The sequence below is a fragment of the Mus caroli genome, chromosome 10 (genome assembly GCF_900094665.2).
Source record: "Mus caroli chromosome 10, CAROLI_EIJ_v1.1, whole genome shotgun sequence".
Taxonomy (NCBI): Eukaryota; Metazoa; Chordata; class Mammalia; order Rodentia; family Muridae; genus Mus; species Mus caroli.
In genome coordinates, this window is record NC_034579.1 from 90,922,104 (window position 1) to 90,934,268 (window position 12,165).

Sequence of the window (12,165 nt, forward strand, 5' to 3'; positions counted from 1 at the left end):
CAAATCCAGGACATTTTCACTCGTGTTGCTTAACAAACTATTTCTTTCACTTGCCCCAAAGTGATCAAATTACGTTGTAGGAGAATGGTTTTATGTAAATAATCTCCATAATGTCATATGAATAGGCCAAGAAACAAGAAAACATACTTGTGATATGCCTACAAAGTTCTCAACACTCTTGGAGCCCTGGCTACTTCTGGAACCGTGAATGCTCTGTCAGAAGTATCAACCAGAGTACCTGTGATAGTTACATAACAGTTATTTCCAAGAGCATGAGTATTGGCCAGCTCTGATGGATCTACAGCTCTAATGGTTGCTCAGTGCATACACATTGGGTGTATTGGGTTCTATGTTACACAAATAACCAGGGAGATGAATCCCTTTAAATTCTTACACTGCTCTATGCTTTGTTTTAAAACTGCTACAGCACACATTCTCCCTTTATAAATTATGCATTTGAATTATTTATCGATATGTGCTAAATTCCTGTACCAGAAGTCACTTCTCCATCTATATTTTTGGCTGTCTCCATAATTCTTATCCTCACCAATCATCAAAGAAACACAAATTAAATTATCACCATAAAGAAAATGTATTATTGCAACAATCATGTGGGATGTAATTTTTTAAAAAAAAATTATTGGGCTATGGAATGCAACCTAAAGTTTAAAAATTGAGCCAAGGAAAAAGGTGCACTGATACTCACTTAAAGGTACGCAACAGATCTACTCTCAAGTGACAAAACTGACCTAGCTGTCATCACTCCTAACAGGGAAGAAGAGATAGATAGAAAAACAGTAAATTGTTAATGGATGTGTATAATATCAGTAAAAATGCAATTGTCATACATTGTTCTTCAGAAGAAAAGTGTTCTTCAGAAACATGGATGTATCACAATAAGCCAAAGAAGGTGAGAATGGATATCATTTCTCTAATATACCCCAGTCCCTTGTTAGATACTGGCCAACTCAAAAATGTCCCAGTTAAACCCTGACGCTATACAGCAAGTACCTCTGACTTTGTGGTGCTCCTAATATTGTGAAGGCTCTTCCCGCTCATCTAAAGATTCCTGAAGGGCAGGGATTTTCAGGAGGCAGCCACAATGTCAGGGCATAAACAGGGGCTTCAGGGTCAGGTGGTATTGGGTTTTTTAATGAAATACTTTGATATAGACAAGTACCCTTGCTTAAAGATTCTTGAAAGGACTTAGATGAGGTTCCAGCCAGGAAGAGAAACAAACTACATTACTGTCAGAAGGGGAAGGTGAACTATAAGAAGTCATTGAAGGTGTACATTGCCTATAACATGAAACAAATCAGGCAAGAGCTCCCCTGTAAGGGGGTGATGTTGACATTCTATAGTGTTCCTTTCTTAGCTCCTGACAGAACAGTAGAAAACAGGTCAAGGAAGAGGGGAATATTAATTATTTTAGAAATGTTTGATTGTGAGGGCTCTTCTTTAGTCAACAGATCACTCATTGATGAACTGTTGAAAAGCGGTGGGAATGTGGAAGGCAGGACCTATTTTAAGGAAGTAGCGGTTAGTCCTGGCCACTTCTTTCCTCTTTCTCTGCTGCCTGGACACAATAGAGGCTTTTCCACTTCCATACTCTTTCACCATGTCATTCTGATTCACCCCAGGCTTGGGGAAAATACAGCCAATGGCCACACCTTCATTTCAGAAGCACAAGCTAAAGGAAATCTTTCTTCTTTGAGCTGTTTTTTTTCCCCCAGGTTTTGTCATATTACTGAAAAATGTATTGCTTATAAGTATGTTGGCTCTTGGAGATAAGGGTTGCAATGGCTCATGGGGGAGCTTCCAAAGGTGCTGCGTCAGACCCCCACCAGAAATAAAAGATGGCAAGAGCATCCTGGCCAACCTTTGAACCTGCAAGAGGTGAAAGAAGAAGAGGAGAAGGGGATTTGAGCTAGCTTTCAAATCACTATGCAAGCAGAGACCTTCCCTTTTATACAAAGATGCAGATCATCTACACAGGATGTCCCAGAAGCAACAGTGACATCAGAAGAGAAGGGAGGGAGGGAGGATGAAAGGAAGGGAGGGAGAGGGAGAGAGGTAAAACAACAAAACAAACAAACAAACAAAAAACAATAGGGCCCCTCCTCCCCAAGAACATACAACTTCAGTGTCATGAAGCCTCGATTAGCCTTAGACCAGACTCCTGCCACCAACCTTGATGCTATTGATCCTCTCACAAATGAGGAAGATGAGGATTTGGAAGAAGAAAGCGATGACTATGCTACTGTGCCTTCTTGTAGAGCTGAAAAAAAAAATCAAGAAGTAAAGAGCTAAATAACAGGCCAGGAAAGAAAAGGATCAAATAGCAGAGGACTAGAGAATTTGCATGAAAAACATTCTGAATGAAACCCTCTCCTTAATACCACTGACCCATTCCAGCCTCAGGGCAACCTCAACATTAAAAGAAGGTAGGAAGGTGATGTCATGTTTTGTTTTCTAATTTTAAATTTTTGTTAGTTTGTTTGTTTTGTGGGGGGTTGTTGTTATTGGTTTTTTAAGAGCTGTGCAAAAGGTATAGATAATCAGAAGAAAGACAAAAGATTTGCCTCACCCAGGGATCCATCCTATAATCAGCCTCCAAATGCTGACACCATCACGTACGCCAGCATGATTTTGCTGAAAGCACCCTGATATAGCTGTCTCTTCTGAGGCAATGCCAGTAACTGGCAAACACAGAAGTGGATGCTCACAGTCAGCTATTGAATGGAACACAGGGCCCCAATGGAGGAGCTAGAGAAAGTACTCAAGGCACTAAAGGGGTCTGCAACCCTATAGGTGGAACAACAATACGAACTAACCAGTACCCCCAGAGCTCGTGTCTCTAGCTGTATATATAGCAGAAGATGGCCTAGTCAGCCATCTTTGGAAAGAGAGGCCCCTTGGTCTTGCAAACTTTATATGCCCCAGTACAGGAGAATGCCAGGGCCAAGAAGTGGGAATGGGGGTGGGGACTGCGGGGGGGAGGGTATGGGAGGACTTTTATGATAGCATTTGAAATGTAAATGAAGAAAATACCTAATAAAATATATTTTTAAAAGATTTCTAAATGATACACTGCAGTGTGAATTTCACAAAAAGTTCATGGAGAAATACATTAAATAGTAAAATGTATTTGCTTGTTTAAAGAATAAAATGTTAAGGATGAAAAGGGAAGAGTACTTCTCCATTGAACTTGAAATGTGTGTGCACATACATGCATGTTTGTGCATATGTATGCATGCATGTATTCTGTGCCTCTTCTTTGCCCTGTATTTCCAATCCAATCATATACCCTTGAAACCTCAGAGTGAAAAATTATATGGCTGAGGCATGCCTGCAGTGTCTCTGTAGCTGTGGGTCTGTGGCTTTCTGCCTTGTTTCCTTTTACTCATCCATGAAATGAGAAGATTGAACTAACTTTATTTAGTTTCATATTGTATGATGGTATAACCATGCTTTTTAGATAGAGGAGACAGAAGTGGGAAAGGCACAGAGGGAGGCGGGAGAGGGCACGGAAGCATTCGAGTCTGGGTAAAACCTTGAGTGATTGACTTTCATATCTACACCTTGAACTTGAAGAAGATTTCAGAAGAGTCATAGAATTTAATTTGGGGTTCAGAATATGGCTTTGTTTTCATATCATTTCCTTCCACTTCCCACCACTTCCTTTGCAGGCTTTGCTAAGCTGATTGTATAAGGGGCAAAACAAATAATTACAGGCTTTAAAGTGCTTATTCTTCTGCTAAAGTCTTTGCCTTATGGATAGTAAAGAAATACTGGAACCCCTGAGAGCCGACCATGCCTGGAATCTCCGGAGAGGTGGTGGTACCAAGTTTCAGCACACATACAATGAAAGTGAGGCTGGGAGCTGCAGCCTCCTTGGATGGGTGTGTTGCTGCAGCCTTCAATCCTGTCACAATAGGTGTCATGAAGATGAATAAAGTTGGTGGCATCTTCTGTTTTCATTATCGTCCAAGGGGCTGGAATCGGAAAGGATTCATTTTGTGCCTCTGTCATTTCTCATTACTGCCTTTGTCATGAGAGTGAATTACAACAGCTCTCAGATGCCAGCTTTAGCTTTGCTCTCATTATAGACTTTCATTCTTGGGATGAAGACGGTAATAAGAGTGGAGTGTCGTGTAAAAACAAAGCTCACTGTCATGACAGTTGGAAATTGGTGATGAAAATGGAAATGGCAGGAAAAAAATTAATCCCTTTTTGTAGCAAAAAAATTGCCTGCAAACAGCATCATGCACCCAAGGTATCCTTCAGGGGAGCCATGGCAAACAATGAAAAGGCAAACAATGAGGGGCTGTTGGAGCCAATGAAGGGATGCTGAGGCATCTATCTTGCTTGCTGCTTCAGAAATGTATCCCTTGATCCTGAATAATGTAACACCCATTTAGCTCCCAAAGTAATGTGATAGGCAATTAGGAGCATCCCTTTTCTCCCTTCAGTGATGTGACTGTATCCATTACATCCTGGCAGAAAGGATCTACCAAATTTATGGAAGCCATTACAGCTTCTATATGGGAAGCATCCCATGTGCACACAAAGGCACACATATACACATGTGCAAACACACAGACCAGCACAGATACATCATATCTGTTCAAATAAGCACAATGCCAGAAATTTATTCTATAAGAGTGATATTCAAGGGAAGGACTTTTGCGTTCTCTTTTTACGCATTCCAACTGATTGATGATTGACTCACAAAAGAAAAGTCAAAGCACTTAGCGCTCTTTAAATTATAGAAATGATATTTTGCTTTTCCATCAATAAGAATGGGCTCTTATAGCAATGACATATTGTAACTACTAATGCCTATTTACAGCCAACTGTAATTGTAAGGTCTCCAAGGAAAGTTAAAGGAGGAAAATACCATTTGTATCTAAATCTTAAAGTGAATGCCCTCATCTTCTCCCATGTCCACCAAATTAGTTTTCTAACTGCATTTCAACTGTGATGTGTTTCCTTCACCACCCAGAGGTTGTTTTACTTTTTTCATTCAGAATGAGGGTTGGGGCACACTGAAGATGGAAAGACCTTGTTGTGAAATGGTCTTTTCATTAGATTTCCCTTATAGCTGTCTATGTAATATGTTATCATTTGCCAGCATTCATAACAAATACCTAGTATTTATCTTCTTTTCAACACATGGCGTCTTTGAGAGAGGGAAGGGGGTTGTTTTAATATGCACAGTGAGCAGAGAAACATTTATAAGGTGGTTATTGAACACAGCAATGTTTATTATGTGCTCCTTAGTGGCTGGCATTCATTTAAGGCAGCTGAGTGTTGACACCATTGCCTATGTTATACGGACGAGTCACGAAAGTAGGCATGCGAGACCACGTTTATTCACATAAAAAGAAAGCAATTCCACTGAAAGAAATCACCTACATACACTTGGCCTTTTTACTTTGGTGTGGTTCATAGAAAGGGCACATTTTAAATATGGAAATCTTTTATACTTATTTTAAGGGCCTGGGGTAGGGAAAATAAAATGGCAATTGTTAGGAAGAAAAGGGGAAAAATCTTTTAAACTGGTAGGATTTTTAAATAGGAATATCTCAGAATAAATTTACATAGCTTCTCGGAATCATTGAAGGAGCGAGTGCTCTGGATTTAAACTGAAATAATAGATCACTTAGAAGCCTCTTCTAAAGAGTCAAGTGTCACTAACTGCTGGGGTGAAAATGTAGAACCCACCCCATTATAAAAGACATGCTTGCTTTAGAGCATAGGTTATTAGCTGTGCCAGAAAAACCACAAGGAGTCTGTTTTAAGTAGCTGTTACCCAAAGCTCTAATCCACGATGACTGGATCACAGCCTAGGAATCTGTTTTAGAAAGCTTTTATATATGTACTTTTTGAAAGTCTTCATTGAATCCTTACATTTCATTGGAAGCCATTGCTTTGAAACTTTGATTCAAGAAATTAAACCAGCTAAGAATACAACTTTTGTTGTGTCCATCTTGATCAAATTTTCAATTTACACAGGTATTCTTATTTAGTCTGTCCATTTGCTGAAAATTTGCATGAGTTCCCATTATTCACCAAACATCAAATTTGGACAGCCAAGACTTGTTGAAGCTGACATGGTCCAGTCTTCAAAGAACTTTCAAAACTGACATATTGCACTAGACAGACTGTTACAACACGTGATACTTAGCATCCCAGGAAGAATTTCCTTCTCCAGCTAGAGGTGGGTGTGACAATGACTGTGCTCAGCATGCAGGATAGCACTGTCTTTGAGGATAGCAATCTGGAGCTGGGTGGGAAAAGCTGAATTCTGCAGGGAGAAGATAGGGATCAACCAAGACTGAGGGAGGTTGGGGAATGTGCGCTGGGATGCACATGAGGTTTTCTGAATATTGACTAAGGTCGGCATTAATCATCCCTAACAAACACAGTGCACAACACGATCCAGAGACCGTGTTCTTAGAGTATATTCATCTCAACCTCGCGGAAATCCTATCACCAGGTCTAATATGTTCTCATTATATAGTTGAGGAGAGCTGGGCACAGCAATATGAAAGGGGATTTTATGTTGTTTCTCAAAGGTTGTTTATAAGGTAATGAAGATTCATTGGGAGATATTAAGCTGAAGCCGATTAGTGTCAAATGTTTGCCAAAATCTTACACAAACAAGTTTCCCCCATTTATTTATATCAAGCACTACCTGGAAAACTCAACATGCTTCACCAGTGAATGCAATGCACTTTAACTCTGAGTGCTGTCGATCGGCTGTCGCTCAAAAGATGCTAGACTAAAAGCAGCAGTAACAAATATTATACTCCTATTCAATTTATTAAATACTCTTAAATATGTCCTTCAGGGTTATGGGAGATGGTTCAGTACATAAGAAACATGAGAACCTCAGTGGAAATTCCTAGCATCCACATCAAAAGCTGGCCATGACTGCATATACCTGTAACTCCAGCATTTGTGGATGAAGATAGCCTAATCCAGGCAGTTCTCTGGCCAGCGAGCCTAGCCCAAAGGTGGTCGTCTGGTTCGCCAGTGGAGTGTATCTCAAGGCAATAAGGCAGAGAGACATAAGGGAAGATACATGCCCTCTTATTCTGGCCCCAGCAACACAGTGTGAGCACATGTGGGCACACACACACACACACACACACAAGACTGCAGGCACCCACACCCACAGGTACACATGTACACATATGCACACAGCTCGATCCCTGCAACTATGAGCGGTCATATGAAACAAAGATGACTGTGTCAGAGTGCAAAATGGGAAAGACAGGAAATATCTGTTCAAAATCACAATGTAAAAGAAATGACATAAAAACATAAAAATCACATAGCATTTCAAATCATCAGTCTCTCTAGAACAGAAAGCTGACTGTAATGGATGTTCCTACAGAATATCTGCAATTATGTAACAGCAAACATGGGCCTTATTAATTTAAGTAGTGACATGTTTGTGCCCGCTCTACTTCATTCCTATTCTGAGACAAGAGCAATTTTATCACAATTTATGTTTGAATAAATCTGGAAAGGCTTCAAAGAATTTGATGCTTAGAAATGTAAATTCTGGCCAGGCAGTGGTGGCACACACCTTTAATCCTGGCACATGAGAGATAGAGTCAGGCTAATTTTTGAGTTTGAGGCCAGCCTGGTCTACAGAATGAGTTCCAGGACAGCAAGGGCTATATACAGAAACCCTGTCTCAAAAAACAAACAAATAAACAAACAAAAGTGGAAACATTAAGAAAGCATGTGCCAGAACAGGATAGATGAGAATTTATCTGCAAAACAATCTCCTGAGTGTGGAAACTTAGTATCCACATAAGTAAGGTGTGTATGGCCTCACTAAAAAAAAAGGTGTGTGTGCCTCCAGCTCAACCACAGTGGACACAGAGTCAGGAGGCTTCCTTGAGCTTGCTGCTCAGCAAGTAAGTCTAGGCAATCGGTTAGCACTAGATTTCCCAAGAAATGTCTCAAAATAGGATAGAGAGCAGAGTGGCCTAAGCACACCGCTGACCTTCACTGCTAGCCTCCATATGCCTGCATGGATATGTGCACCAACATGCATACATGCACACACATGGGACATTATACATCAACTATGGGCTGTCTGTATTTTGCAATTGTCTATAAAATGATGTGCCCCAATAGCAATGGTAGGAGACTCAGGAGAATGGGGTCTTTGTAGCATGCTTTATGGACATGAGGTATACTTTAACTACTTCCTGCCAGGAAGCTGGTTGAATAATTTCTATTCTTCTTCTTCTTTTTTTTTTTTTTTTTTTTTTGTAAACTTTCATTTTAACTGGAAGGTTTTTTTTTTTCAATTATATTTTAAATGCTAATTCCTGGTTCTTCCTGTAAGTGCTTACTTAAATCCTCCAGATTCCATTGACCTTATAATCATCTTTATAACTTGACCCCCAGAGCAAAAAAAAAATTGTTTAAACCAATCAGAGGCCATCAAGCAGGAAAGAAGATAAGAAACCCAAGGACACAGGTGGGCTATTTTCTGTTTCTGAACACATTCTGTCATTTAGACATTCCCATTGAAATTCTATTTACCAACTCTTCAAGGGTTTATGTTTGATTTCAAAGTACAAATTCTTAAGATGGGATAATTCTCTAGCAGGAAGAGTGAGGTCATGGGTAAATTTCTGGTATACCTATTGGTGCACTTTTCTCCCAGCCTGGGATTAAGGCTTTCATGGTTAAGGTAAACTCTTTTGTTAGTATTGAATTTTGTTCTGCTTCTTTCCTTGTTTATGAGGGGAGACGCTTCCTGATCTTTTACCCTGTCCTGGTTTTGACTTAGTACTACTAGCCTTCAAGCTTTAGACTCTAGTCATGGAAAGACAACAACATCATTGCTTGATTTATAAAGTTAAAATTAAGGTTTTGTTTCCGGTGTCTGATACTTATCAGATGAGAGATTTTCAGCCAATGACTTGCCATCCCTGTCCTATATTTTTCAACTGTTAGATAAGGCTTATAGGTATGATTATATCAATAAGTAGCTTGTATACACTTTTTAGTATTCAAGCAACACACCACATACTCTTTGCCTGTCATTCCATTCCAATACTTACAGGAAGCTTGTTGTAAAAGTGCTATTATGATTTCCATTTTACAGATGAAGGTACTAACGAGGTCATATAGAATTAAATAATGTAGTGATTATGACACTTACGGATTGGAGAGTAAGCAATCAATATGGTAATGATGATGATTATGTCCAGAGTGATAGAGATGCTGGTAACAGTGACAAAGGAGAAAACAGCTGTGCATTGGCCTGGAGCAGACTTCTGGGAGAATACACAAGTAATATTAGATAGTCAGCACCAGTTGTTTATTTAATAAGTGTTTATTGAAAGCCCTTTGTAGTCAGGCACTGAATACTAAGATACAGGAATAAAATACAATGATATTCCAAAAAAGTCCTTAGTCTAATAAGATAGGGGAAAATATGGATAAAGAAGATAATATTGAGAGGGAAAAAAGGAAGGAGGAAGCAGGGTGGGGGTAAACATTAGAGAAGAAAGAAAAAGAGAAAAGAAAGGTCAGGGAAAATTCTGTAGGAAATAGACTTGGCTTCATGTAGACTCCGTGGTGGGTGGTATATCTCCATCTTTGATAGATGCCATACATCAGAGCTCTGACTCAGAAGCCAGCTATTGAGGACACACATGTAAACAAAGTATGTGTTTTTCTTCATGTACAGCATGCAGAGAATATATCAGACTCAAATCTGGCCCTTACTCAAAATGGCTTGGGTCACTGGTTCAGTGACCAGTGGTTCAGCATTCTGTCTGCAAAAACTATCTTGCACCACATCTGCACAATCAATACTATGAGGTAATGTTAAGCTGTAGAAGCCAGCAAGGGAGAAGTGCTGGCTTGTTACTTTCTTCTTACTGTGACCAGAACCAGTCTTTTTTTTTTTCCAACAAACATATCTCCGAATAGTATAGAAAGAGTTGCCAGGAATATACAGGCACACAAAATAGGGTGAGAGAAAGGACAGAGACTGTCTAGTTTCTCATCCCTTAGAAAGAGATTTAGGATAAATTCTTCCCAGAAAGAGAGTTGCATTCACTATCCTTGGATATGTGTTGTGTCTATCCAGTTAGTACATCAAAGTGTCCTGCTTCAAGGAAGAAGACAGCAAAGCTTTGTACCACTACAGGGACAGGACATCGTAATCCCTGCAGCCTTTGTCACCCCTGAGGAAACAGCATTGTGGAAGCATCTGATTTGCATCTGGGGGGAGGCCTTGATTTCTGTGTTTGCAATTCAATAAGCTCACTGCACAATGTTGCCATTCACTGGAGCCTTCTGGTACTGGGGATCAGCATCATAATACATTTTCCCTCAGATGGAGGCTCCAGTGGTGATGCGGAAGAAAAGAAATCCAACTTTATGTTTTAATCAGGGAACACATCTAGGCAAAGGAGGTTGAACTTTTAGATTTTACTCTCGGACATGGATGTTAAGTTTCCTCCATGGCTGGTAGTTCAGACAAAGGCCAGTGTGAAGTGAATGCCTTGGAATGACCTGGAACCATTTTTTTAAGTGAAGGAGGAGATGTGGGAGAATGGAAAAAGAGAGGGTGTTGGGCAAGAAAAAGAGATACACACACATACACAGTAGGCACCAAAGCGAGTCGAAAGCAGAGACCCTGGCAGGCAGACACACTGAAGACACGCTATTCCTTGGAGGCTTTAGCATGGCTAGGAGACCAGCATCAAGAGCTTAGAGGGGGTCAAAAGTTTCCATTCAGCTCATCAAGCACTCAAGCTTCTTAGTCCCACACTCAGCTCCTTGAGTACGGGGATTACCTCAGAGGGTCTTATAAAAAAAATAAATAAAAGCTCCCTCCCTTATAGCCCTGGGAATTTCAATTCTGCTTTCATGTGAGTCAAGCTGGTAAGAAGCTAATGATTCCTGCTTTGGCTTGCTTACTTCTTCATAGACAATGTTGGTGGCAAATGACAAATGCTCCTTGTGATGGCCATGGTTACATGGATTCCCAAGGACTGAGGCTGTAATTCTCCAAACTGGTTTCAGAAAGAGCCATCTCGGTAAATACAGAAACATGACTAACTAACGATGCTGGGGACATGGAAGTTACAGGAGCCCATTTTGGAGGAGGTGCCTGTATGGGCACTTAGAAGACATCCAAATGGCACAACCCTGATGAGTCCTCCTGGGTCTAAACAAGAAACACAACACCTGATCTTCCTAGAAATTAAAGACAGGTGGAAGCCAAGTTTCTGGACTCTGTCGGTCCTAATCATGGAATGATACAGTTTTCTCTGTTTGCCATTCTTACAGAAAATTCACCTGAAGTATCCTAATGGTGAACGTCCAGTTATTCTTCTATTGCTGACCCTTGTTATAAAGGACATTAAGTTTGAAATGACAAATCTGTTTGTTTTATTATTATTATTACTGTTTCCTGAGTTCCCCTCCTCTCAACATTTCTGAATTACTAAAGTCAACCAAACTATGTCCGCAGTGGTCAAGCCCAGAAGACCCCTGAAGCCCAGAAGACCCCTGAAGCCCAGAAGACCCCTGAAGTCCAGAAGACCCCTGAAGCCCAGAAGACCCCTGAAGCCCAGAAGACCCCTGAAGCCCATAAGATCCCATTTTATGATTCCAGATTCCCTTTGTGGATGGGCTCACATTGATTATGTCTGATAACTGGGATAGCAAAATGATAGACAGCATTTCTAAGGCTTAAAAAACATGATCTCCTCTGCCCTCTCTTTCCTCCCTACCAGGACCTGGAACAAGGGCAGAGGTGACCCAGATTCAACAATGCAAAAAAAATGCAACAAATGAGGGCAATAGAGAAGAGATTGAATGACTTTTATCAATGACATAGGCCTTGGGTCATTTGTAGAAGAGCAACCATAGTTTCAGTTATCCACTTTGGTTATCTGATATGTAAAAATAAATAAACAAATAAAAAATAAACAAATAAAACCTTCTATTTTATTATTTTCCGTGAGTCAGAGTGTTGGGATCTCTTTGATATAAAAATTTAGCTTCTACTGTGACAAAGAGGTGAGTTGAAAAAGACGCGATAAGGGGATAGTGATAGAGAGATGGATGGGTAGATAGATAGATAGATAGATAGATAGATAATTGATC

At 40.2% G+C, this 12,165-nt stretch overlaps 1 pseudogene; it reads left to right on the plus strand.

Annotated features, from left to right (window-relative positions):
- The first annotated feature begins 1,856 nt into the window (after nucleotides 1-1,856).
- On the plus strand, nucleotides 1,857-3,138 carry LOC110302786 (annotated as a pseudogene).
- The last annotated feature ends 9,027 nt before the right edge of the window (nucleotides 3,139-12,165 follow it).